Below are 26,078 nucleotides of genomic sequence, written 5' to 3'. Positions count from 1 at the left end.
TCAGGTGGGTAAGATGACGTAAATGATAACTTGTGAGCAGAGGCCTGCCTCTGTTGCTATGACAACCGGAGCTTCACTACTTGGCCTTTGCAAGGTTGGCTGAGGCGGGTTCTTCGTTAATTCGAGATTAAGGAAGGATATTTAGCGGGGAGAGTGTGTGTGTGTGCGGCGGATTAAAGACGAAAGGAGTATATTCAACAATGACTGTTTAGCTCAGTGTTCTCCACCATGGCAACACGTTACAATCACCTGCCACAATTTCCTGATGCCTAGGCTGCACCCCAGAATTAAATTAGAATTTCCAGGAGTGGGAACCAAGCATCATAGTTATTTAAATCTGGCAGGTGATTCCAATTGCAGCTAAAGTTGCAAACCCAGGTTTTAACTCGTAACCGGCATTCTTGTGACCTTCCCAAGATGGCGGGCACTCAACAGCTTCTGCCTTTACGTGGGCCGGCAGGGGGCGGGCTTCCCAGGGGCGCATGCGTCCCGCGTCTCTTCGCTCCCTGCTCCCTCCTCCTTTTTCCCCCGCCTCCATTTTGTTCGCGGACGCTGGGGACGGTGGGAGCAGATCCATTTCCGGGTTGGCAAAAGGGGCGGCGGCGGCGGCGAGAAAGAGAGCTTGCCGGGGGCGAGCAGGACAGGACGAAGCCGGAGCGTAGGCGGCGGAGGATTCGCTCCCAGAGCGGCTGTGGCCAGGTCGGAAAGAGGCCGGGGCGGCTGGGTCAGTCGCTGAAATGACCTGCGGACCTGAGTGGGAGGAAAGCCGGGGGGAGGGGGACTCGGGGCGGGGCTTGAGAAGAGAGGGGCATTAGAGGAGGGGTCGGAGGAGAGAGGGGTCTTGGGGGCGGGGCCTGAGGGGCGGGGGGCCTGGGGACTGAATCGGAAGAACCTGGAGGAGAGAGGGCGTGGGGAATCTGGGGAGGAGTGGTCGGGTATTGGTATGGGGCGAGCGCGGACTGGGAAAATGGGGAGGAAGGTTTTTGAGAGACAGGTAATAAGGGCTCCTGAAGGATTGGGTGAGATAAGGCGGCAGCTCAAGGTGAGGAACGAGGTAATCGTGCGCAAAGAGGGAGACGGGAACGGAGGACCTGTTGGGAACAGCTGATTAGCAGGATGCTGTGAGTGAGGAGTCCAGTGTGACATTTTGGGGATTGAGTTAAGTGAAAGCTAGCGTTTGGGAAGATGACTCGGGAAACTGCTTACACTAGAGGGAATCTTGAGAGCGTTCGTTGAAAAGGAATCAATCGAATTAAAGGTTGTATTGAGAATGTTGAGAAGCGCATTGGAACGTCTGGAGTTGAGGGTTCATGTTGAAGTGGTGTGAAGTGAGGGAAGATGGAATTTTTTTTTTTTTTTTAAAGGTGGGGTCTGGCTATGTTGCTCACACTGGTCGTCTTGAACTACTGGGCTCAAGCGATCTTCCCACCTTGGCCTCCCAGAGTGCTGGCATTACAGGTGTGAGCCACTGCGCCCGGCCAAGATGGAAATCTTAAAGTGTTCAGCATGAGTGTGTATGGTCTAGTTTTTGATCAGGAAGGAAAGTTCTTAAAGATAACATTGGGGCAAGGAACTGGTATGTGATGGAATGTTTTTTTTTTTTTTTTCTTTAAGAGACGTGATCTCACTTTGTCGGCCAGGCTGGAGTGCAGTGGCATGATCATGGCTTCTTGAAGCCTTGACCTCCCGGGCTCAAAGTGATCCTCCCACCTCAGCCTCTCCAATAGCTGGGACCACAGGTGTAGCCACTACTCCTGCCTAATATATGTGTGTGTGTGTGTGTGTGTGTGTGTGTGTGTGTGTGTTTTATTGTTGTTGTTGGAGATAGAGTCTTGCTCTGTTGTCCAGACTGGTCTGGAATTCCTGGGCTCAAGTGATCCTCCTGCCTTGGCGTCCCAAAGTGCTGGGATTACAGGTGTGAGCCACTGTGCCGGCCCAGAATTCGTTGTTTTTTTTTTTTTTTTTGTTGTTGTTGTTGTTGTTTTGAGACAGAGTCTTGCTCAGTTGCCCAGGCTGGAGTGCAGTGGTGCGATCTCAGCTCACTGCAAGCTCTGCCTCCCGGGTTCATGCCCATTCTTCTACCTCAGCCTCCCGAGTAGCTGGGACTACAGGCGCCTACCACCACACCTGGCTAATTTTTTTTTTGTATTTTTGGTAGGGACGGGGTTTCACCGTGTTAGCCAGGCTGGTCTCTATCTCCTGACCTCGTGATCCGCCCACCTCGGCCTCCCAAAGTGCTGGGATTACAGGCATGAGCCACCACGCTCAGCCAGAATTCATGTTTTTTTTTTTTTTTTTTTTTGAGACGGAGTCTCGCTCTGTCGCCCAGGGTGGAGTGCAGTGGCCGGATCTCAGCTCACTGCAAGCTCCGCCTCCCGGGTTTACGCCATTCTCCTGCCTCAGCCTCCCGAGTAGCTGGGACTACAGGCGCCCGCCACCTCGCCCGGCTAGTTTTTTGTATTTTTTAGTAGAGACGGGGTTTCACCGGGTTAGCCAGGATGGTCTTGATCTCCTGACCTCGTGATCCGCCCGTCTCGGCCTCCCAAAGTGCTGGGATTACAGGCTTGAGCCACCGCGCCCGGCCCAGAATTCATGTTTTTTAAAGGACTTGAATAATCTGTTACTGCTTTGGGCTCTGCCAGAGTCCCCGTCCTTTTTCATGCTGTTATTTTTGCCTTACGGTTTTGGTTTTGACTGTCTTACTGAATGTTTTTGGCTATTCTGTTCTCCTTTTACAAATCAGAAGAGAACTTGAGGGAGTAAGGACAGTTTTAGCCTACCTATGGATTTAGTAAGTAACTTCAAGGCAAATTATTAAACTCTCGTTTTTTTCCCCTTTGAAATATAGGTCTCATCTGTCCCTGCCTCTAAAAGTTTGTGTTAACACATGGGATCTTTAAAGTGGTTGCATGGAAGTGATGTCTGAAAACGAGACTGCGATATTGACATTTAGAAGACACACAATGGTGCACCTGTCTGTAATCCCAGCTGCTTGGGAGGCTGAGGCAGGAGGATTGCTTGAGCCTAAGAGTTCAAGACCACTCTGGGCAACATAGCAAGACCCCGTCTCTCTCTCTCTCTGTTTTTATTTATTATTTATTTATTTATTTATTTTTTGAGGTGGAGTCTCGCTCTGTCGCCCGGACTGGAGTGCAGTGGCCGGATCTCAGCTCACTGCAAGCTCCGCCTCCCGGGTTCACGCCATTCTCCTGCCTCAGCCTCCGAGTAGCTGGGACTACAGGCGCCTACCACCACACCTGGCTAATTTTTTTTTTGTATTTTGGTAGGGACGGGGTTTCACCGTGTTAGCCAGGCTGGTCTCTATCTCCTGACCTCGTGATCCGCCCACCTCGGCCTCCCAAAGTGCTGGATTACAGGCATGAGCCACCACGCTCAGCCAGAATTCATGTTTTTTTTTTTTTTTTTTTTTTTTGAGACGGAGTCTCGCTCTGTCGCCCAGGGTGGAGTGCAGTGGCCGGATCTCAGCTCACTGCAAGCTCCGCCTCCCGGTTTACGCCATCTCCTGCCTCAGCCTCCCGAGTAGCTGGGACTACAGGCGCCCGCCACCTCGCCCGGCTAGTTTTTGTATTTTTTAGTAGAGACGGGGTTTCACCGGGTTAGCCAGGATGGTCTTGATCTCCTGACCTCGTGATCCGCCGTCTCGGCCTCCCAAAGTGCTGGGATTACAGGCTTGAGCCACCGCGCCCGGCCCAGAATTCATGTTTTTTAAAGGACTTGAATAATCTGTTACTGCTTTGGGCTCTGCCAGAGTCCCCGTCCTTTTTCATGCTGTTATTTTTGCCTTACGGTTTTGGTTTTTGACTGTCTTACTGAATGTTTTTGGCTATTCTGTTCTCCTTTTACAAATCAGAAGAGAACTTGAGGGAGTAAGGACAGTTTTAGCCTACCTATGGATTTAGTAAGTAACTTCAAGGCAAATTATTAAACTCTCGTTTTTTCCCCTTTGAAATATAGGTCTCATCTGTCCCTGCCTCTAAAAGTTTGTGTTAACACATGGGATCTTTAAAGTGGTTGCATGGAAGTGATGTCTGAAAACGAGACTGCGATATTGACATTTAGAAGACACACAATGGTGCACCTGTCTGTAATCCCAGCTGCTTGGGAGGCTGAGGCAGGAGGATTGCTTGAGCCTAAGAGTTCAAGACCACTCTGGGCAACATAGCAAGACCCCGTCTCTCTCTCTCTCTGTTTTTTATTTATTTATTTATTTATTTATTTATTTTTTTGAGGTGGAGTCTCGCTCTGTCGCCCGGACTGGAGTGCAGTGGCCGGATCTCAGCTCACTGCAAGCTCCGCCTCCCGGGTTCACGCCATTCTCCTGCCTCAGCCTCCCGAGTAGCTGGGACTACAGGCGCCCGCCACCTCGCCCGGCTAGTTTTTGTATTTTTTTTAGTAGAGACAGGGTTTCACCGTGTTAGCCAGGATGGTCTCGATCTCCTGACCTCGTGATCCGCCTGTCTCGGCCTCCCAAAGTGCTGGGATTACAGGCTTGAGCCACCGTGCCCGGCCTGTTTTTTTTTTTTTTTTTTTTTTTTTTTGAGGCGGAGTCTCGCTCTGTCGCCCGGACTGGAGTGCAGTGGCGGATCTCAGCTCACTGCAAGCTCCGCCTCCCGGGTTCACGCCATTCTCCTGCCTCAGCCTCCCGAGTAGCTGGGACTACAGGCGCCCGCCACTTCGCCTGGCTAGTTTTTGTATTTTTAGTAGAGATGGGGTTTCACCGTGTTAGCCAGTATGGTCTCGATCTCCTGACCTCGTGATCCGCCCGTCTCGGCCTCCCAAAGTGCTGGGATTACAGGCTTGAGCCACCGCGCCCGGCCTTTTTTTTTTTAAGATAGAGTCTCGCTCTCTTGCCCAGGCTGGAGCGCAGTGGCGTGATTTCAGCTCACTGCAACCTCCGCCTCCCAGGTTCAAGCGATTATTCTGCCTCAACCACTTGAGTAGCTGGGATTACAGGCATGTGCCACCACGCCCAGCTAATTTTTATATTTTTAGTAGAGACAGGGTTTCACCATATTGGCCAGGCTGGTCTCGAACTCCGGACTTTATGATCCGCCCACCTCGGCCTCCCAAAGTACTGGGATAACAGGCATGAGCCGCTGTACCTGGCCAACCTGTCTCTTAAAGAAAAACAAGACTGGGCATGCTGGCTCACGCCGATAATCCCAGCACTTTGGGTGGCCGAGGCGGTGGATCACCTGAGGTTAGGAGTTCGAGACCAGCCTGACCAACATGGTGAAACCCGGTCTCTACTAAAATACAAAAATTAGCTGAGCATGGTTGCGGGCCCCTGTAATCTCAGCTACTTGGGAGGCTGAGGCAGGGAATTGCTTGAACCTGGGGAGGTGGAGTCTGCAGTGAGCTGAGATCGCGCCACCGCACTCCAGCCTGGGCAACAAGAACAAAACTCCACCTCAACAACAACAACAAAGACAAAAAAAGGAAACACGACTTTCTTCCTCTCAGCCTTGCTGCTGCTGGTGTGTGTGTGTGTGTGTGTGTCTGTGTGTCTGCATGCCAGCCAGGGAAGAACTGGTTTTGATTTGATGCATGTTCAGTTTTTTTTTTTTTTTTGAGACAGAGTTTCACTCCTGTTGCCCAGGCTGGAGTGGAATGGCACAATCTTGGCTCACTGCAACTTCCGCCTCCCGGATTCAAGCGATTCCCCTGCCTCAGTCCCCCAAGTAACTGGGACTATAGCCATGCACCCCCATGCCTGGCTAATGTTTTGTATTTTAGTAGAGATGGGGTTTTACTACCTTGGTCAGGCTGGTGTTGAACTCCTGACTTCAGGTGATCCACCCGCCTCGGCCTCCCAAAGCGTTGAGATTACAGGCGTGAGCCACCACACCTGGCTGCGTGTTCAGTTTTTAAATTCTTACTAGTGTCAACTTTTAAAAGTAAAAATTTCATATTGTGTTACATTGTATTGGTTGCCATCAAGATGAAGATAGGGAAGTTAAGAGTTGGGGAAGGTGGAGATGAATGAAGTCAATTGATGGAGACTAGTAGAATGCACTGTTTTTATTTATTTATTTTGAGACAGAGTCTCGCTATGTTGCCCAGGCTGGAGTGCAGTGGCGCAATCTTGGCTCACTGCAGCCTTCGTCTCCTGGGTTCAAGCAATTCTCCTGGGTCAGCCTCCCAAGTAGGTGGAATTACAGGCATGCGCCACTGGGCCCGGCTAATTTTTGTATTTTTAGTAGAGACGGGGTTTTGCCACGTTGGCCAGGCTGGTCATTTACTAATTCCACCTTACACTTGATACTAGAGTAGTGTTTACCCTAGCTGGTACTGATAAGTTATGTGATAGCAGCACCAAGGTGAAATGCAGGGGAGGTGTGAACATTGGAGTTTTCAGATTTTACTGATGGCTTTTATGAAGGGAAGAGACTCTAGACTCACTAGGTGTTTTTAGGAAAAAAAAAAAAAGGGCAAGAGACAGAAGTCTTGTTCTGTTGAAGAGAAAATTATTAAATGTTCTTTTCTTTACTTGGGCTCTCTGATTGGGAGAGTGACCTGGTATGCTTTAGTCTGTTTTCTTGCTCTGAAATAACAGCAGAATTCATGGCTCTTGGTTTAGGCTCTTCAGCAAACGTGGTCTTTTTACAACCCCAGGAAGAGCTGCAGGCTACAAAATATATGCACTTATTTGGGAGTAAAAACCTGCTTAATATTATGCTATTTCAACCTACAGTGTACCTTTTTGGTTTGTTTTTTTTTTTTTTGAGACAGAGTTTCACTCGTGTTGCCCAGGCTGTAGTGCAGTGGCACAATCTCGACTCACCGCAACCTCCGCCTCCTGGGTTCAAGCAGTCCTCCTGCCTCAGCCTCCCGAGTAACTGGGATTACAGGCATGTGCCACCACGTCCGGCTAATTTTGTATTTTTAGTAGAGACAGGGTTTCACTGTGTTGGCCAGGATGGTCTCGAACTCCCAACCTCAGATGATCCGCCCGCCTCGGCCTCCCAAAGTGTTGGGATTACAGGTGTGAGCCACCGCACCCGGCCCTGGTTTGTTTTTTAAGGGGATTTTGAGGTAACTTATGGAGGCTTAGTGCTCCTGGGCAGACTTTTGGTGCAGCCTGCTTCTTTTTTTTTTTTTTTTTTTGAGATGGAATCTCGCTTTGTCCCCTAGGCTGGAGTGCAGTGGCGTTATCTCGGCTTGCTGCAAGCTCCGCCTCCCGGGTTCACGCCATTTTCCTGCCTCAGCCTCCCGAGTAGCTGGGACTACAGGCGCCTGCCACCATGCCCGACTGATTTTTTTTTTTTTTTATTAGAGACAGGATTTCACCGTGTTAGCCAGGATAGTCTCGATCTCCTGACCTTGGGATCCGCTGGCCTCGGCCTCACAAAGTGCTGGGATTACAAGCATGAGCCACCGCTCCCAGCCCAGCCTGCTTCTGTAATGTAATGAGTTCCCATTTTTCCTATCCTGTCACAGTTTTCCATTGCTCTGCTTGAGCCAGTCCTATGTGGAAAATGGCAAATTACATATTTTTTCTCCCCTTTTAGTCTCTGGTGGACATCTTGTCTGTGTCACAGTTTGATACTGCCAAATTGAAAGGATTCTTCACTGCTTCAAATGGGGAGGGTGACAGAAGCTGAGCTGTTTCCTGGGTCAGAGAATGGACTCTGTCAAAGCAAAGAATAGTTGTAGAGACACAAACTGGGCCCTTGAAGCTATGACTAACATTTTGGCAACATGCATCCCTTTGCCAAATAACTTATTTTCTTCTTGAGTGTGATTGTTGATCTCCTTCTCAAAGTAGGCTCTTGTTGCTACTGTTCTTCACACAACTCCCAAGCAAAAGTTGGCATAGTTCCGGTTGACTGACTGTGTCTTGAGGGATATGCCCTGGATTAGAGTGGATGGGGCGTTCCATGTTAAAATGAGGCTCATTGGCAGATCCTGAGAGCTGCTCTGCAAAGAAATAGAGGCAGTACTCTTTACTGAATGTTCTTGCAGTCCTTTATCTTTCTTCTAAATTCAAGCCTGTTTCTTATTCATCTAGTGATTAAATGCGGAATCATTGCCTTTGCCTAGCTTCGTGGGCATGGTGAAAGAGAAGACAGTATTTCCAACTATTTTTTTTCTTGTCTCATTTTCAAGCCATTGAGCCTGAGGAACTACAGGCTAAATTTATGAGCATTTCTTCATATTATCTATGGAGGGCTACTAAAAAAAGTGCTGAATAGACCTTTATGGGGAACAACAATGTTAATAGGAAAAGAAGGTGATGTGTTTGCTAATGTGCTATGTCAGTCTTAACTCTCTTAAAATGTTGGCTTAGTTTGGCTTAAGAGCCTGCGGAAGTATGTAAGTTATCAAATAGGAGAGCCAGAAATTGGTTTCTTCTTGCCATTTAGGCTTGGCAAAGTTAGAGCAATTCGGAATGGCTGTCCAATAATGTGTTCTATTTAGTAAATACTCTCTTGTTTTTTAGGGAATAGTTAGCTAAAGGTAGGGTTATCTCCAATATGTTTTGGGATGGATTGTGAAGATCATTCCGTTTTTATTTTGAGACAGGATCTCTCTCTGTTACCCAGGCTGGAGTGCAGCGGTACGATCTGTAGCCTCGACCTCCCCAGACTCAGGCTCAGGTGTTCTTCCCACTTCAGCCTGCTGTGTAGCTGGGACTACAGGCACGCGCCACCATGCCTTGCTAAGTTTTATTTTTTGTAGAGATGGGGTTTTGCCATGTTGCCCAGCCTGGTCTTGAACTTCTGGACTCAAGCAATTCGCCAGCCTTCTCGGCCTCCCAAAGTGCTGGGATTATAGGTGTGAGCCACCGGGCTCAGCCATTATAATTGATTTTCAAAAAAATTTTAGTTTCATGGGTTCAAATTTAGTGCCATTTGGATTTTGAGGCCCCTCAGTGGAAATAATTTGTTTTTAGCAAGTAATTATGATATTTCTAAAGTACAAATTCACTGACCTACTTTCTGTGCTTCTGGAAATGCTGAATCGAATAATCCTTTTTTTTTTTTTCCTTCCAATAATCCCTCTGTGAAAACATTCTCCATATGTATTCAGATTGGGATAGTTGGTAAAAAAAAAAAAAAAAAAAAAAAGGAATTTTCTTCCTTTTTTTTTTTGAGATGGAGTCTCATTCTGTTGCCCAGGCTGGAGTGCAGTGGCACGATCCCAGCTCACTGCAACCTCCGCCTTCCGGGTTCATGGGATTCTCCTGCCTCAGCCTCCTGAGTAGCTGGGACAACAGGCGCCCGCCACCATGCCTGGCTAAATTTTTTTTTGTAATTTTAGTAGAGATGGGGTTTCACCATGTTGGCCAGAATGGTCTCGAACTCCTGACCTCGTGATCCGCCCACCTCAGCCCTGCAAAGTGCTGGGATTACAGGCATGAGCCACTGTACCCGGCCTTTGGAATTTTCTTCTAAGGTAGTACACTAGTATGGGATGCAATGTCTGAGATTTGTGGATAAGTGAGTTTTCTGTCTTCCATTTCTGCCCTCCCAGTGCTCAGCCAGTAGGGAGGATGTTTATCATCTAAGATCCAGGTGTGAGACATTTAAACTGTTTCTTTCCCTGTCTTAGAAATAAGGACAGAACTGTTTTTAGCAAATTTTATTTTTTTATTTTTTAAATTTATTATTATTATTATTATTGAGACTGAGTCTCGTTCTGTCGCCCAGGCTGGAATGCATTGGCACAATCGCATCTCATTGCAGCCTGTGCCTCCTCGGTTCAAGCGATTCTGCTGCCTCAGCCTTCCGAGTAGCTGAGATTACAGGCACACGCCACCATGCCCAGCTAATTTTTGTATTTTTTAGTAGAGATGGGGTTTCACCATGTTGGCCAGGTTGGTCTTGAACCCCTGACCTAGTGATCTGCCCACCTTGGCCTCCCAAAGTGCTGGGATTACAGGTGTGAACTACCACGTCCAGCCTATTAATTTTTTTTGAGACAGAGTCTCGCTCTGTCAGCCGGGCTGGAGTGCAGTGGCACGATCTGGTCTCACTGCATGCTCTGCCTCCCAGGCTCAAGCAATTCTCCTGCCTCACCCTCCTGAGTAGCTGGGATTACTGGCGTATGCCACCACGCCTGGCTAATTTTTGTATTTTTAGTAGAGATGGGGTTTCACCATGTTGGCCAGGCTGGTCTCAAACTCCTAACCTCGTGATTGCCTGCCTCACCCTCCCAAAGTGCTGGGATTACAGGCGTGAGCCACCGCGCCTGGCCACAAATTTTATATTTTAAATAAATAATACAAAATTTAAAAGACAAAAAGGTATATAAGAAGGATGGCGGCATGGAAGTCAGAATCCACTAAGGAGTATGTATCAAGTCACCTGACAAGAAAAAGAAAGTATATAGTGAATGCCCTTGGAAACATCTACGTTTGTCTTCCTGTCAATTCAGTTCATCTTCTTAGAGGCAACTCATATTATTTTCTTAAGATCTGTTCAAGGCCGGGTGCGATGGCTCACCCCTGTGATCCCAGCATTTTGGGAGGTCAAGGCAGGCAGATCACCTGAGGTCAGGAGTTTGAGACCAGCCTGACCAACATGGTGAAACCATGTCTCTGCTAAGAATATAAAAATTAGTGGGGCATGGTGGTGTGCGCCTGTAATCCCAGTTACTCGGGAGGCTAAGGCACAAGAATTGCTTGAACCTGGGAGGCGGAACGGTGAGCTGAAATTGTGCCACTGCACTCCAGCCTGGGTGACAGAGCGAGACTTTGTCTCAAAACAAAACAAAGCAAATAACAAAAACAAATTTGTTCCAGAGATACCAGGTACATATAAAGCAAATATATATATTTCTTGCATTTTTAAAAAATAAATGTAGCACACTGTTAATATTATCTATGTCTTTTGCTTGTTTTTTTTTTTTTGTTTGTTTTGCTTTTTTAAATTGTTTTTGAGATGGAGTTTCACTCTTGTTGCCCAGGCTGGAGTGCAGTAGCGCGATCTCTGCTCATTGCAACCTCCGCCTCCAGGTTTCAAGCGATTTTCCTCCCTCAGCCTCCTGAATAGCTGGGATTATAGGCATCCACCACTGTGCCTAGCTAATTTTGTAGTTTTAGTAGGGATGGGGTTTCTCCATGTTGGTCAGGCTGGTCATGAACTCCCGACCTTGGGTGATCCGCCTGCCTCTGCCTCCCAAAGTGCTGGGATTACAGGTGTGAGCCACTGCGCCTGGCTGTTTTGCTTGTTTTTATACCTCTTTTGGCGGTTACTCCGTATCAGCAATAAAGATGCTTGGCACCTACCCTACACTGATAGGATAGTGTTTCCAGTCTTTTGCTGTTACAAACTATGCCCCAGTGAAGAAGCATATACACTTAGCTCTTTGCATGTGTGACTGTGTCTGTAGGGTTAATTCTTAGAACTAGAATTGCTGAAGCTGGTTTTCTTTGATGTTTGTTATTCATTTATTCAACAAGAACTTTTGAGTTCCTGCTGTGTGCCAAGTACTGTGGTAGGGGATGCAGGGGATGCAGATAGGGCAGTGAACAAATTTTCTTGGTCTTTTTTTTGTTTTTTCTTTTTGAGACAGAGTCTCACTCTGTCATCCAGGCTGGAATTTAGTGGTGCAAACATGGTTCATTGTAGCCTCGACTTTCTGGGCTCAAGCAGTCCTCCCACCGTAGCCTCCTGTGTAGCTGGGACCACAGGTGTGTGCACAACGTCTGGCTAATTTTTAAAATTTTTTGTAGACATGAGGTCTCACTTTGTTGCCCAAGCTGGTCTGGAACTCCTGGCCTGAGGTAGGAGGATCACTTGAGTCCCAGGAGAGGGAAGTTGCTGTGAGATGTTGCGGCAGCACTGCACTCCAGCCTCGGAGACAGAGTGAGACCCTGTTTCAAAAAACAACAACTAAAAGAGTAATAGCATAGTGAATTTTGAGGTCAGCCTCTAGAGCTTTTATTTTATTTTTTCCTTTCAGTTCTTTTTTCTTTTTTTGAGATGGAGTCTTGCTGGAGTGCAGTGGTGCGATCTTGGCTCACTGCAACCTCCGCCCCCCCGGGTTCAAGCAATTCTCCTGCCTCAGCCTCCTAAGTAGCTGGGATTACAGGCGCCCGCCACCATGCCCAGCTAATTTTTGTATTTTTAATAGAGACGGGGTTTCACCATGTTGGTCAGGCTGGTCTCGAACCCCTGACCTCGTGATCCACCCACCTTGGCCTCCCAAAGTGCTGGGATTACAGGTGTGAGCCACCACACCTGGCCCATCCTTTCAGTTCTTTAATTTACTAGATGATGAGACCATCAGTATCATAAAGAAGTCTGATGCTTGTGCAGTGAAACAGTTTTTACAAGAACTTTCCTGTATAAAACCTATTCTTTTAGTCTTGATTTCTCTTAGATCCTGCAAATCAAACTTGGTTGGCTGGATTAGCTCTTAAAATTTTAGGATCTTAGAAATTGTTTGGAGATTAGGATTATTGGGGAACAATTCTTGGATTATGGGGGATGATGAGATTGTTAGTTTACCAGACTTACTATTTAGGGAACAGAAAACCAATGTGTGACTGTGTATGTCACACATTTAGTAGGGATGAGAAACCCCATCCCTACTAAAACTACAACATTAGCTAGGCACAGTGGTGGATGCCTATAATCCCAGCTATTCAGGAGGCTGAGGGAGGAAAATCGCTTGAAACCTGGAGGCGGAGGTTGCAATGAGCAGAGATCGCGCTACTGCACTCCAGCCTGGGCAACAAGAGTGAAACTCCATCTCAAAAACAATTTAAAAAAGCAAAACAAACAAACAAAAAAAAAACAAGCAAAAGACATAGATAATATTAACAGTGTGCTACATTTATTTTTTAAAAATGCAAGAAATATATATATTTGCTTTATATGTACCTGGTATCTCTGGAACAAATTTGTTTTTGTTATTTGCTTTGTTTTGTTTTGAGACAAAGTCTTGCTCTGTCACCCAGGCTGGAGTGCAGTGGCACAATTTCATTTACTTCTAGGGGGAGGAGCAGGGAGGAGTGTTTAAAAAAAAAAAAGACTTTGGGAAGCTGTGGCAGGCGGATCACGAGGTCAGGAGATCGAGACCATCATGGCTAGCACGGTGAAACCCCGTCTCTACTAAAAATACAAAAAATTAGCCGGGTGTGGTGACGGGCGCCTGTAGTCCCAGCTACTCGGGAGGCTGAGGCAGGAGAATGGCTTGAACCCGGGAGGCAGAGCTTGCAGTGAGCGGAGATCACACCACTGCACTCCAGCCTGGGCGACAGTGAGACTCTGTCTCCAAAAAAAAAGAAAAAGAAAAAGAAAAGAAAAAACCTATTTACTATTAGGGAATGTTGACTGTTTTAAAAATAATCTTCATGGTGCTAGAGAGAGAACAGATGTTCTTATTTTGAACTGATGCATATAGTATTCTGTCATACCCATCATCTAGACCATATGTCTTAGCACGACATGTAAGTCTTGTTGGGCACACAAGGTAGCCCAAGGGCCATTATAACTCTGAGTATATGAAAGCGTTTTTTATCTGCAAGTACATTGACTTTTGTTTAGAAATCACAGTACTCAAAACCCAGATGGTCCTGTTTGATTTAGTATCTTTCTTGTTTAATTTGTTTAGCTTGCCCTGTTTTTATAACTTAGACTCTTGACTTAGCAGCGTATCACTAGTGATCAAGGGACGGAAATGTGCAAATTTTCTAGCATTTCAGCAAGGAGCATCTGTGTTTCTGATGGCTTAAGGGTATTAGAATGCAAGAGAAGAGACTCCTTGACAATGGAAGTCACAGCTTTGTTATTAGATTGTCTGTGGTGAGTTGGGACTTAATATATTATGTTTGAAATGACGGCCGGGCGCGGTGGCTCAAGCCTGTAATCCCAGCACTTTGGGAGGCCGAGACGGGCGGATCACAAGGTCAGGAGATCGAGACCATCCTGGCGAACACAGTGAAACCCCGTCTCTACTAAAAATACAAAAAACTAGCCGGGCGAGGTGGCGGGCACCTGTAGTCCCAGCTACTTGGGAGGCTGAGGCAGGAGAATGGCGGGAACCGGGAGGCGGAGCTTGCAGTGAGCTGAGATCCGGCCACTGCACTCTAGCCTGGGCGACAGAGCAAGACTCAGCCTCAAAAAAAAAAAAAAAAAAAAAAAAGAAATGAGGCATGACACTTCTCTCCATGTGAAGTCTGGATCAGCATTTTATGGAGCATCTGTTTAAGTTTTCTTTCAGGCCTCTTCTTAGTGGAGACTGTCATCACTGGATTTTCCTTCTATCTGACTGTTCTGTCTGTGCTTTTCTACTTTTATGTATGGAGTGTGCAGATGAAGGCTGACTCCTGGAAGTTGGGAGCTAGTAATATGAGATATGGCTAGCTTAAAATCTGAGAAGAGCTGTTTTTTTGGTCATCAATGACTAGGTTTCAGCCTGCCTTGTGAGCGTATTTTAAGTTTAAATAACAGTTTCTTAGAACAGATTCTTTGATTTTTTATTTTTTAGCAGTTAGTGGCATTACATTGAAAACAAGACCTAAAAAGAGAGTTAAGGTAATTTATTTTACTTTTTTTTTTTTTTTTTGAGACGGAGTCTCGCTCTGTCGCCCGGGCTGGAGTGCAGTGGCCTGACCTCAGCTCACTGCAAGCTCCGCCTCCCAGGTTTACGCCATTCTCCTGCCTCAGCCTCCCGAGTAGCTGGGACTACAGGCGCCCGCCACCTCGCCCGGCTAGTTTTTTGTATTTTTTTTTAGTAGAGACGGGGTTTCACCGTGTTAGCCAGGATGGTCTTGATCTCCTGACCTCCTGATCCGCCCGTCTTGGCCTCCCAAAGTGCTGGGATTACAGGCTTGAGCCACCGCGCCTGGCCACTTTTTTTTTTTTGAGACAGGATCTGGCTCTGTCACCTAGGCTGGAGTACAGTGGTGCGATCTCTGCTCACTGCAACCTCTGCCTCCTGGGCTCAAACGATCTTCCCACGTCAGCATCCTGAGTAGCTGGGATTGCAGGCACATGCCACCACGCCTGGCTAATTTTATTTTTGAAACAGGGTCTCGCTCTATTGCCCAGACTAGAGTGCAGTGGCATGATCTTAGCTCATTGCAGTCTCTGCCTCCTGGGTTCAAGGAATTCTCTTTTTTTTTTTTTTTTTTGAGACGGAGTCTCGCTGTGTCGCCCAGGCTGGAGTGCAGTGGCGCAATCTCGGCTCACTGCAAGCTCCGCCTCCCGGGTTCCCGCCATTCTCCCGCCTCAGCCTCCGAGTAGCTGGGACTACAGGCGCCCGTCACCGCGCCCGGCTAGTTTTTTTTTTGTATTTTTAGTAGAGACGGGGTTTCACCGTGTTAGCCAGGATGGTCTCGATCTCCTGACCTCGTGATCCGCCCGCCTCGGCCTCCCAAAGTGCTGGGATTACAGGCTTGAGCCACCGCGCCCGGCCTCAAGGAATTCTCATGCTTCAGCCTCTGGAGTAGCTGGAATCACAGGTGCACGCCACCACACCCAGCTAATTTTTGCAGTTTTAGTAGGGACAGGGTTTCACCATGTTGGCCAGGCTGGTGTTGAACTCCTGACCTCAAGCAGTCCACCTGCCTTGGCCTCCCAAAGTGCTGGGATTACAGGCATGAGCCACCATTCCTGGTCTAATTTTTGTATTTTTGTAGATGGTTTCACCATGTTGCCCAGACTGATCTCGAATTCCTGAGCTCAGGTGATCCACCCACCTCGGCCTCCCAAAGTGATGGGATTACAGGTATGAGGCACCGTGCCCAGCCGGTAATTGATTTTAAGATTCATTTCTCTCTCTCTTTTTTTTTTTTTGAGACGGAGTCTTGCTCTGCCACCCAGGCTGGAGTGCAGTGGCCGGATCTCAGCTCACTGCAAGCTCCGCCTACCGGGTTTACGCCATTCTCCTGTCTCAGCCTCCGGAGTAGCTGGGACTACAGGCGCCCGCCACCTCGCCCGGCTAGTTTTTTGTATTTTTAGTAGAGACGGGGTTTCACCGTGTTAGCCAGGATGGTCTCAATCTCCTGACCTCGTGATCCGCCCGTCTCGGCCTCCCAAAGTGCTGGGATTACAGGCTTGAGCCACCGCGCCCGGCCTCTCTCTTTTTTTTTTTAATTTGAAGTAGAATTTCGCTCTTGTTGCCCAGGCTGGAGTGCAATGGCATGATCTCAGCTCACTGCAGCCTCCGCCTCCCAGGTTCAAGCGATTCTCCTGCCTCAGCCTCCTGAATAGCTGGAATTAACAGGCGTGTGCCACCATGCCTGACTAATTTTGCATTTTTAGTAGAGACAGGGTTTCACCATGTTGGTCAGGTTAGTCTTGAACTCCCGACCTCAGGTGATCCGCCTGCCTCAGCTTCCCAAAGTGTTCAGATTACAGGTGTAAACCACAGTGCCCGGCCCAATTTTGTATTTTTAGTAGAGATGGGGTTTCACCATGTTGGCCAGGCTGGTCTCAAACTCCCAACCTCAGGCCTCGGCCTCGCAAAGTGCTGGGATTACAGGTTGTGCCATCACCTTCAGCCTCAACAGATAATATCTAAGAATGGAAAAATCAAGAAAGAACTGTGTAGCCAGTTGCAGTGGAGCACACCTGTGGTCCCCACTAAGGCAGGAGGACTGCTTGAGCCCAGGAGTTCAAGGCCATCCTGGACAACACAGCAAGTCTTCATCTATCAAAAAAAAATAAAAATAAAAATAAACAGCCTAGACATACTATATGGAAATATGGATAATATACATCGGGGGGAAAAAACATTGCAAAAGTGGTTAAAAACAAGCAGAAATAAAGCAGTTTTTTTTTTCTAATTATAAGCTTTGTAGTACTATTTGATTATTTATGTATTCTTACTATTTTGACGACAAATATTACCAAAAACCAAAAACCCACCACAGGCGTGGTGGTGCATGCCTGTAATCCCAGCTACTCGGGAGGCTGAGGCAGGAGAATTGCCTGAATGCAGGAGGCGGAGGTTGCAGTGAGCCGAGATTGCGCCATCACACTCCAGCCTGGGCAACAAGAGCAAAACTCCATCTCAAAAAATAATTAAAAACAAAAAACAGGCCAGGCGCGGTTGCTCATGCCTGTAATCCCAGCACTTTGGGAGGCTGAGAGGCAGGCGGATCACAAGGTCAGGAGATTGAGACCATTCTGGCCAACATGGTGAAACCCCTTCTCTACTAAAAATACAAAAAGTTGCTGGGTGTGGTGGCACATGCCTGTAGTCCCAGCTACTGGGGAGGCTGAGGCAGAAGAATTGCTTGAACCCAGGAGGTGGAGGTTGCAGTGAGCCGAGATCACACCACTGCACTCCAGCCTGGTGACAGAGTGAGACTTCATCTCCAACAACAACAGCGACAACATCATCAGCAAAAACCAAAATTATCTGGGTATGGTGGCACGTGCCTGTAGTTCCAGCTATTTGAGAGGCTTGAGGGGTGGGAGCACTTGAACTGGGTAGGTCAAGGCTGCATGCAGTAAGCCGAGATCACACCACTGCACTCCAGCCTGGGTGACAGAGCGAGACCCTTTCTTCAAAAAAAAAGAAAAGAAAAACCATTTTTGGTATTTCAAAGAGGATATTTTAGATGCTTACAAGACCATTGGAGGGCTGGAAAAGCATAGGTCAGGGAAACCTCGTTGCAGGAATTTTAAGAAATTGCTTCCGTTAATAATCTTAGCTGCCTTGAGCACCAAAACAGGCAGTTCGCAGAAAATTAGAAACGGCTGCAAACCACATGTCTGCCATCTGTCTGAGGCCACACGCTCTCATTGCTACTGGAGAAGCAATAATGGCATCTACCCTTCTTCCATTGTGCAGATCTTAAGTGTTGGTAGAATTTAAACCACAATGGCACCGATGGAGGATTCTGATAAATGTAGTTCCCAGGCCTCCAACTTCTCCCTAACTCCAGATAAATCCAGAAGGAAGTAGACGTGAAAGTTACAGAGGAAAAAAAATTTAGCGCCCAGTATCATGACTGTATCATTCGTTACCTTTGCTTCCTTGTGTAGTTTTTCCCTAGATATAGTAATTGTCATTCTTTTCCTTCCTTGCTTTTTTTTGTTTTCTGCTTGTTACGGAAAGTCACTAATTTATCCCTAAACTCTGACAGGTATAAATCTCTTCTCATCATTGAAGCACATTAGTGGAGCACCTCTTCCAGAGGCTTTATGAAAGGAGTCTTGGCCGGGCGCGGTGGCTCAAGCCTGTAATCCCAGCACTTTGGGAGGCCGAGACGGGCGGATCACGAGGTCAGGAGATCGAGACCATCCTGGCTAACACGGTGAAACCCCGTCTCTACTAAAAAACACAAAAAAATTAGCCGGGCGAGGTGGTGGGCGCCTGTAGTCCCAGCTACTCGGGAGGCTGAGGCAGGAGAATGGCGTGAACCCAGGAGGCGGAGCTTGCAGTGAGCTGAGATCCGGCCACAGCACTCCAGCCTGGGCGGCAGAGCAAGACTCCGTCTCAAAAAAAAAAAAAAAAAAGAAAGGAGTCTTTGGAGAGTAAGACTTTTTTTTTTTGAGATGGAGTTTCGCTCTTGTTGCCCAGGCTGGAGTGCAATGGCACGATCTCAGCTCACCACAACATCCACCTCCTGGGTTCAAGCGATTCTCCTACCTCAGCCTCTGAAGTAGCTGGGATTACAGGCATGCCTTACTATGCCAGCTAATTTTATATTTTTAGTAGAGACCGGATTTCTTCCATTTTGGCAGGCTGGTCTCGAATTCCCAACCTCAGGTGATCCACTCGCCTTGGCCTCCCGAAGTGCTGGGATTACAGGCATGAGCCACTGTGCCCGGCCTCTGGAGAGTGGGACTTTTTTGAGGCCTTGCATATCTGAATTTTCTCCTTTCTACCTTCATGCTTGGCAGTTTGACTGGATTTAATTTTTTTTTTTTTTTTTTTTTTAGATGGAGTCTTGCTCTGTCACCCAGGCTGGAGTGCAGTGATGTGATCTCAGCTCACTGCAACCTCCTGGATTCAAGAGATTCTCCTGCCTTAGCCCCGCCCCGAGTTGCTGGGATTATAGGCATCCGTCACCATGCCTGGCTAATTTTTTGTATTTTTAGTAACGAAAGGGTTTCATTCACCATGTTGGCCGTGCTGGTCTCGAACTCTTGACCTCAGGGTGATTCACCCGCCTCAGCCTCCCAAAGTGCTGGGATTACAGGCATGAGCCAATTATGCCCGGCCTAGATATAAAATTTTCTACTGGAGATTATGTTTCTTTGGAAATTATAAACCCTTGCTTTGTGGTCTTCTAACCCTTTTTTTCTTTTGAGACAGAGAATTGCTCTGTTGCCCAGGCTGGAGTGCAGTGGTGCAATCTTGGCTCCCTGCAACCTCCACCTCCCGGTTCAAGCGATTCTTTTGCCTCAGCCTCCTGAGTAGCTGGAACTGCAGGCGCGTGTAGAGATTTAGTTTTGCCATGTTAGCCAGGCTGGTCTTGAACTCCTAGCCTCAACCGATCCTCCTCCTGGCTTAGCCTCCCAAAGTGCTAGGATTACAGGCATGAGCCACCCCACTCAGCCTGTCTTTGTTTTTTTTTTTGTTTTTTGAGACAGAGTCTCACTCTGTCCCCCAGGCTGAAGTGCAGTGGCGTGATCTCAGCTCACTGCAACCTCCACCTCCCCGGGTTCAAGCAGTTCCCTGCCTCAGCCTCCCGAGTAGCTGAGATAAAGGCGCCTACCATCAAGCCCAGCTAATTTTTGTATTTTTAGCAGAGATGGGGTTTTACCATCTTGGCCAGGCTGGTCTTCAGTTCCTGATCCTGTGATCCACCTGTCTCAGCCTCCCAATGTTTCTAACTTTTAATAGTGGCATTATGAAGTTTGATGCTATTTTGACTCTAGATTCTTTGGATGGGATCTGTTTTTTCTCTGGAAGACTTTAGGATCTTGCCTATATCCCTGGCATTCTGAAATGCAACCATGTTGTGCCTTGGTGTGGATATTTAAAAATTCATCATACTCAGCATTCAGTGGACCTTTTCAGTCTGGAAGCTTATTTCAGTCTATCCTGGGAAATTTTTTTGTATTATTTCTTGTATTGATAATGTATTCTCACTTTGATAATTATTTATCTCCTCTCTCTTTCTGGGAACTCAGATGGTGAAACTCCTAGGTTGGTATTCTTAATTTTTTTTCTTAGTCAATTTTTTTTTTTTTTTTGAGACAGAGTCTCACTTTGTCGTCCCAGCTGGAGTGCAGTGGTGCGATCTTTGCTCACCGCGGTCTCCGCCTCCTGGGTTCAAGGGATTCCCCTGCCTCAGCCTCCTAAGTAACTAGGATTACAGGCGCGCGCCACAACTCCCGCCTGATTTTTGTATTTTTGGTAGAGACAGTCTTACCATGTTGGCCAGGCTGGTCTCAAACCCCTGACCTCAAATGATCCGCCTGCCTTGCCCTCCCAAAGTGCTTCAGATAACAGGTGTGAGCTACCGCGCCCGACCCTAATTTTCTATTTTTTTTCCTTCATTCAATTTTTGTGAGATTTCCTTAGCTGTTCTGCCAACTCTCTATTATCTTTTAAATTCCTGTTACCAGTTTGTTTAAGTTCCAAGGGCTTTTTTTTTTTTTTTTTTAGATGGAGTCTCACTCTGTTGCCCAGGCTGGAGTGCAGTGGCATGATCTCGGCTCACCGCAAACCGCCACCTCCTGGGTTCAAGCGATTCTCCTGCCTCAGTCTCCCAAGTAGCTGGGATTACAGGCACATGCCATCACACCTGGCTAGTTTTTGTAGAGATGGGATTAGTAGAGATGGGGTTTCACTACCTTGGCCAGGCTGGTCTCGAACTCCTTACTTCGTGATCTGCCCGCCTCGGCCTCCCAAAGTGCTGGGATTCCAGACATGAGCCACTGTGCCCGGCCATTTATTTTTTAAGAGATGGAGTTTTGCTGTGGGGCCCAGGCTGGACTCAGACTCCTGGGCTCCAGTTATACCTCCAGGTAGCTGGGACTACAGGCTCATGTCACTGTGTCTGGCTTCTGTTTATTTTTAAGAATGAGACACTAAGAAGCTCATCAAGTGATGGGCGCTGCTATAGGGTATTGGGATTACGGGCAGCCTGGCAGGCTGGTAAAAGGACTCCTCCAGTCCTCTGCCTAGAGAGTATAAACCAGTGGCAGGTGTTTGAGTATAAGTCTGGCTGCCAATGTTTTTGGAGCCAAGTGAGAGAAAAGAGCTGGGGACGGAGGAGAGGTCTCACTGTTGACTCATTAGGCTTTCCACTTGACACCCTTATTTCAGTCACTGCCCTTAGCTGTGACTTAATTCCTTTGGACTCTTTGGTTCAGCTTTTCTTTCTTTCTTTTTTTTTTTTTTTTGAGATGGAGTCTCACTCTATCGTCTAGGCTGGAGTGCAGTGGCGCTATCTTGGCCCACTGCAACCTCTGCCACCCGGGTTCAAACGATTCTCCTGCCTCAGCCTCCCAAGTAGCTGGGATTACAGGTGCCTGCCACTGCATCCGGCTAGTTTTTGTATTTTTAGTAGAGACGAGGTTTCACCGTGTTGGCCAGGCTGGTCTTGAATTCCTGACCTTAGGTGTGCCACCTGCCTCGGCCTCCCAAAGTGCTGGGATTACAGGCGTGAGCCCCCGCGCCCAGCCTGGTTCAACTTTTCTAATCTGCTTGGCAGCATGGGGAAGGATGAAGGAATCCATTTGTTATACAGACTTTCTGAGTTTGTTTGTTTGTTTGTTTGTTTGTTTGTTTTTGATGGAGTCTTTGTCACCCAGGCTGAGATTGCAGTGGTGCGATCTCAGCTCACTGCAACCTCCACCTCCCAGGTTCAGGCGATTCTCCTGCCTCAGCCTCCCAAGTAGCTGGGAACTACAGGCGTGAGCCACCACACCTGGCTAATTTTTTTTTGTATGTTTAGTAGAGATGGGGTTTTGCCAGGTTGGCCAGGCTGGTCTTGAACTCTTGAGCTCAAGTAATCCGCCTGCCTCGGCCTCCCAGACTTCTGGGATTACAGGCGTGACACAGCGCCAGGCCCAGACTTTCAACCAGTCCTCCTGTTTAGCACCTTCTACACTATCACCCCATCTTCCTGAGGTACCAGGTGTCTCTAATTTGAGACATTTTGATTCAGAAGTTCATCTGTGGTGGGAATCTGCTTGCTTCTTCCCACTGCAATGTTTATTTTTTTTACTTTTGTGAAGTTATTTATCACTAGTGCATTTGCTTTTTACCTTCCAAAACTTTGTTGACATCTCTCTCTCTGCTGTCTCCTTTCCCAGTTTTTTTGCTTGTTGTTTGGTTTATGTCTTTATAAAAAAAAAATCCCTTTGCTGTAATTTTAATGGTGTTTTATGATGGAACATTGATTAATGCATGCAATCTATTATGTTTAACATGTTATTCAACATATTCATCAGCTTTTCCTTGCTAATATCCATTCAGACACCATAATGTCTTTACAGTTCATTACTAATACTCCTTTAGAAAAGTGTTTTCTAGACTTCTCTAACACCAAGAATCACTTAAAATGCTTGTTGGGATATACAGATTACCAGATCATTCTCCTGGAAAACTTCTGATTATAGTTGGTTTAGATTAGCACCCGGAATCTTTTTTTTTTTTTTTTTGAGACGGAGTCTTGCTCTGTTGCCGGGGCTGGAGTGCAGTGGCCGGATCTCAGCTCACTGCAAGCTCCGCCTCCCGGGTTCACGCCATTCTCCTGCCTCAGCCTCCCGAGTAGCTGGGACTACAGACGCCCGCCACCTCGCCCGGCTAGTTTTTTGTATTTTTTAGTAGAGACGGGGTTTCACAGTGTTCGCCAGGATGGTCTCGATCTCCTGACCTCGTGATCCGCCCGCCTCGGCCTCCCAAAGTGCTGGGATTACAGGCTTGAGCCACCGCGCCCGGCCCCAGGAATCGTTTTTTTAAAGTGTGTTTGTTTTTCAACAAGTGCCCTAAATGTATCTTATCTTCAGGCAAGTTTGGAAATCCTGCTTTAGAAGGATTCTTTTTAAACCATTAATGCCATCTTACATCTCCATGGCAAACTCTTTAGCCTTCCCCTAATACTGCTTTTGTATTCAGACTTTGTTTTAGCCTGTCTAGCTTTGGTCTGGATTTCTAAATTAGCATGTGTGTCTTTCATCTGATTAACTCCCCTCTTAATATTAAATGCTGGCTGATGGTAATAACTTTGGCCTTGGGTGACTTCATTTTTTTTTAGTCAGAGTCTCTAAACCCACTGGTTCCTGGGATGTATAGGGGAGGAAATACTAGTTAGGAACATTGAGCTACTCTGCATCAATTCACTAAGTCCAGGAATCAGTGTTTTTGGTGAAATGGAAAATTGACTCAGGCTTTGAAAACAGATGTCCTAATCATCTGCCTTGGGTTTATGCAGCATCATGTTTGGAGATGTTGAAGCACTGTGAAGTTTGTTTTTAACTTTACAATCAAAAGGACACAATTCTCCCTTTTGTATTATAGATTCCTAGGCCTAGAAAGGAAAAAGGGTTGTATCATTTACTGCCAGTCTGTAAAGCATCTGGAAATGTGTTTGCAGCTGCTCCTTGGTTGTTGTGAATTGCTTAGAGGTTAAGAGCCAAATAGTACTTGTCCTAGTAATGTTGCAGAAGCTAACTGTGGTACCCTAGTCTCAGTTCTTGGAAATCTTGTGGCTATGATTACCTAAAATACAGCTGAGGAGGCCGTATAGGCTCTGACATAGAGTTGATTCGCATTCTAAGATGAGCAGCTCTATAGAAATAGCTGTAATACATTTTTACAACTTCCATTGAAACAGTTTTTTGAAAGGCTAAGGCAGGAGGATTGTTTGAGCTCAGGCATTTGAGACCAGCCTGAGCAACATAGTGAGATCCTGTCTCTGCAAAAAAAAAAAAAAAAACAGCCAGATGTGGTAGTCCCAGCTACTCAGGAGGCTGAGGTGGGAAGATTGCTTGAGCCTGGGAGGTTAAGGCTGCAGTGAGCTGGGATTGTGCAACTTGCACTGCAACCTGGGCTGTAGGGTGAGACCCTTTTTCAAGGAAGAAAGAAAGAAAGAAAAAAAAGAAACAGTTTTTTGTTGTTGTTGTTTGTTTGTTCTCGCTCTGTCACCCAGGCTGGAGTGCAGTGGTGCCATCTTGGCTCACTGCAAGCTCCACCTCCCGGGTTCACGCCATTCTCCTGCCTCAGCCTCCCGAGTAGCTGGGACTACAGGCACCTGCCACCATGCCCGGCTCATTGTATTTTTTAGTAGAGACGGGGTTTCACCATGTTAGCCAGGATAGTCTCGATCTCCTGACCTCGTGATCCTGCCTCGGCCTCCTGAAGTGCTGGGATTACACGCGTGAGCCACTGCACCCGGACTGTTTGTTTTTTGTGACAGAGTCTCACTCTGTTGCCCAAGCTGGAGTGCAGTGGCACCATCTCAGCTCACTGCAACCTCCATCTCCTGAGCTCAAGTGATTCTCTTGCCTGAGCATCCTGAGTAGCTGGGATTATAGGCACCCACCACCACGCCTGGCTAATTTTTTTGTATTTTGGTAGAGACGGGGTTTCACCATGTTGGCCAGGCCGGTCTCAAACTCCTGACCTTAGGTAATCCACCTGCTTCAGCCTTCCAAAGTGCTGGGATTATAGGCGTGAGCCACTGTGCCTGGCCAAGAAACAGTTTTGATGAACAGAGTCACAAAAACAAAGCTACATCGTAAGTGTTAGTCTCATTGGTTATTGATCAGTGGCTGTATTATAAGGCATGACTTTGAACTATTCCTGATTTACTGCAATTGACTGTTTTCTGTATATGTCCCCCTATCTCCCAGCCAGTGCTGTACTTCAGTGCTTTCAGGATAATGAGATTTTTCTCTTTGCCTTGAGGGGTTGGGCGTGAGGTCATTCCCTGTTTTCTGTTTCGGATGATTTTCATATATTTAATTTACATTGCTTTTGCATTACTTATTGCTAGTCATCTTTTTGAATGAAGCTTTCTTTGCAGCTCTGGTTATTTAATTGAACATAGGAGTAGACTTCTCATTGATTTGTTATCATTTTAGATGATAGAATTCAGCTCCTGGGCTGCCCTGTATCTGGGAATAACCCATAGTATCTATTATTTACCACATAAAGTAGTATATGAAGGTAGACTTCCAAATTTACATTTTTAGGGCTTTAAAAAAATAATCTGGGACTCGTCTGATGGCAGTGGGTTATCAGAGCTTATTAACATTAGTGTCACTGCAGTTGGTATACAAACGCCCACTGCTAAATTTGACTGACTTTAAAAAAATTCTGGGGGAAGAGGAAAGAGTCACATTAGTAGGGAAAGTTGCGTTTTGGGGATGCATTATGTTTTTTTGTTAAAGAAAATATGTTTGAAAGAATTTCATCATTCAATAGTTATATCTTCTTCATTTTCTCTTTCAGGGGGGAGTAAAACATCAAGGTTTCATTTGTTGTAGAAGTCCTAGGATTTTTCAGGTTTTTTTTTTTTTTTTACGGAGTCTTGCTCTGTTTGTTGCCCAGGCTGGAGTGCAGTGCAATGGTGCCATCTTGGCTCACTGTAACCTCCGCTTCCTGGGTTCAAGCAGTTCTTCTGCCTCAGCCTCCTGAGTACCTGGGATTACAGGCATGCACCACCACACCCGGCTAATTTTGTATTTTTTCAGTAGAGTCGGGATTTCTCCGTGTTGGCCAGGCTGGTCTCAAACTCCTGACCTCAGGTGATCCATCCGCCTCGGCCTCCCAAAGTGCTGGGATTACAGGCATGAGCCACTGTGCCCGGCCTGATTTTTCAGTTTTAATATTCATGATGGTTATGTGATTTTTTTGTTACTTGTTGGATCAGTCAGATTTGCTGCATAGTTGAATTTCTGTGATGAAAATTTCTGTGGTTGAAAAAAATTTTTTCCCTTAAGTAACCTTGGAATTTTAATTAATTCCATCTCTACATGTGATAGAAATCTGTTTCACCAGAGGTTTGACTGAATTGAATTTCAAGAAGTGGTAGCACTTTCTCCATTGAGAGGAGAGGGCTGTGAGCTATAGAAAAAGCCTTTTTTTGGAGTGGTAGTGGTAAAATATGTGTAACATGAGTGTTATTCTAGTCTGTTTCCTTGTACTTTAGAGAAACCAGAAACGCTTTAGTGGAAACCCTCTGC

The 26,078-nt window shown here is 46.7% G+C and overlaps 1 protein-coding gene across 3 annotated transcripts in view; it reads left to right on the top strand.

Moving 5' to 3' along the window:
- The first annotated feature begins 372 nt into the window (after positions 1-372).
- The window catches only part of WIPF2 (WAS/WASL interacting protein family member 2), a 69,134-nt gene continuing 43,428 nt past the window's right edge, over positions 373-26,078 (top strand). For all 3 annotated transcript variants that reach the window (XR_004430591.1, XR_004430590.1, XM_033183134.1), the window contains exon 1: positions 373-699. The gene's annotated coding sequence lies outside the window, so the exon portion shown is untranslated. The remainder of the gene's footprint in view (positions 700-26,078) is intronic.

The sequence above is a fragment of the Trachypithecus francoisi genome, unplaced genomic scaffold (assembly GCF_009764315.1).
Source record: "Trachypithecus francoisi isolate TF-2019V2 unplaced genomic scaffold, Tfra_2.0 Lachesis_group20, whole genome shotgun sequence".
NCBI classification, from domain to species: domain Eukaryota; kingdom Metazoa; phylum Chordata; class Mammalia; order Primates; family Cercopithecidae; genus Trachypithecus; species Trachypithecus francoisi.
This window is presented reverse-complemented; position numbering and strand designations above follow the sequence as displayed.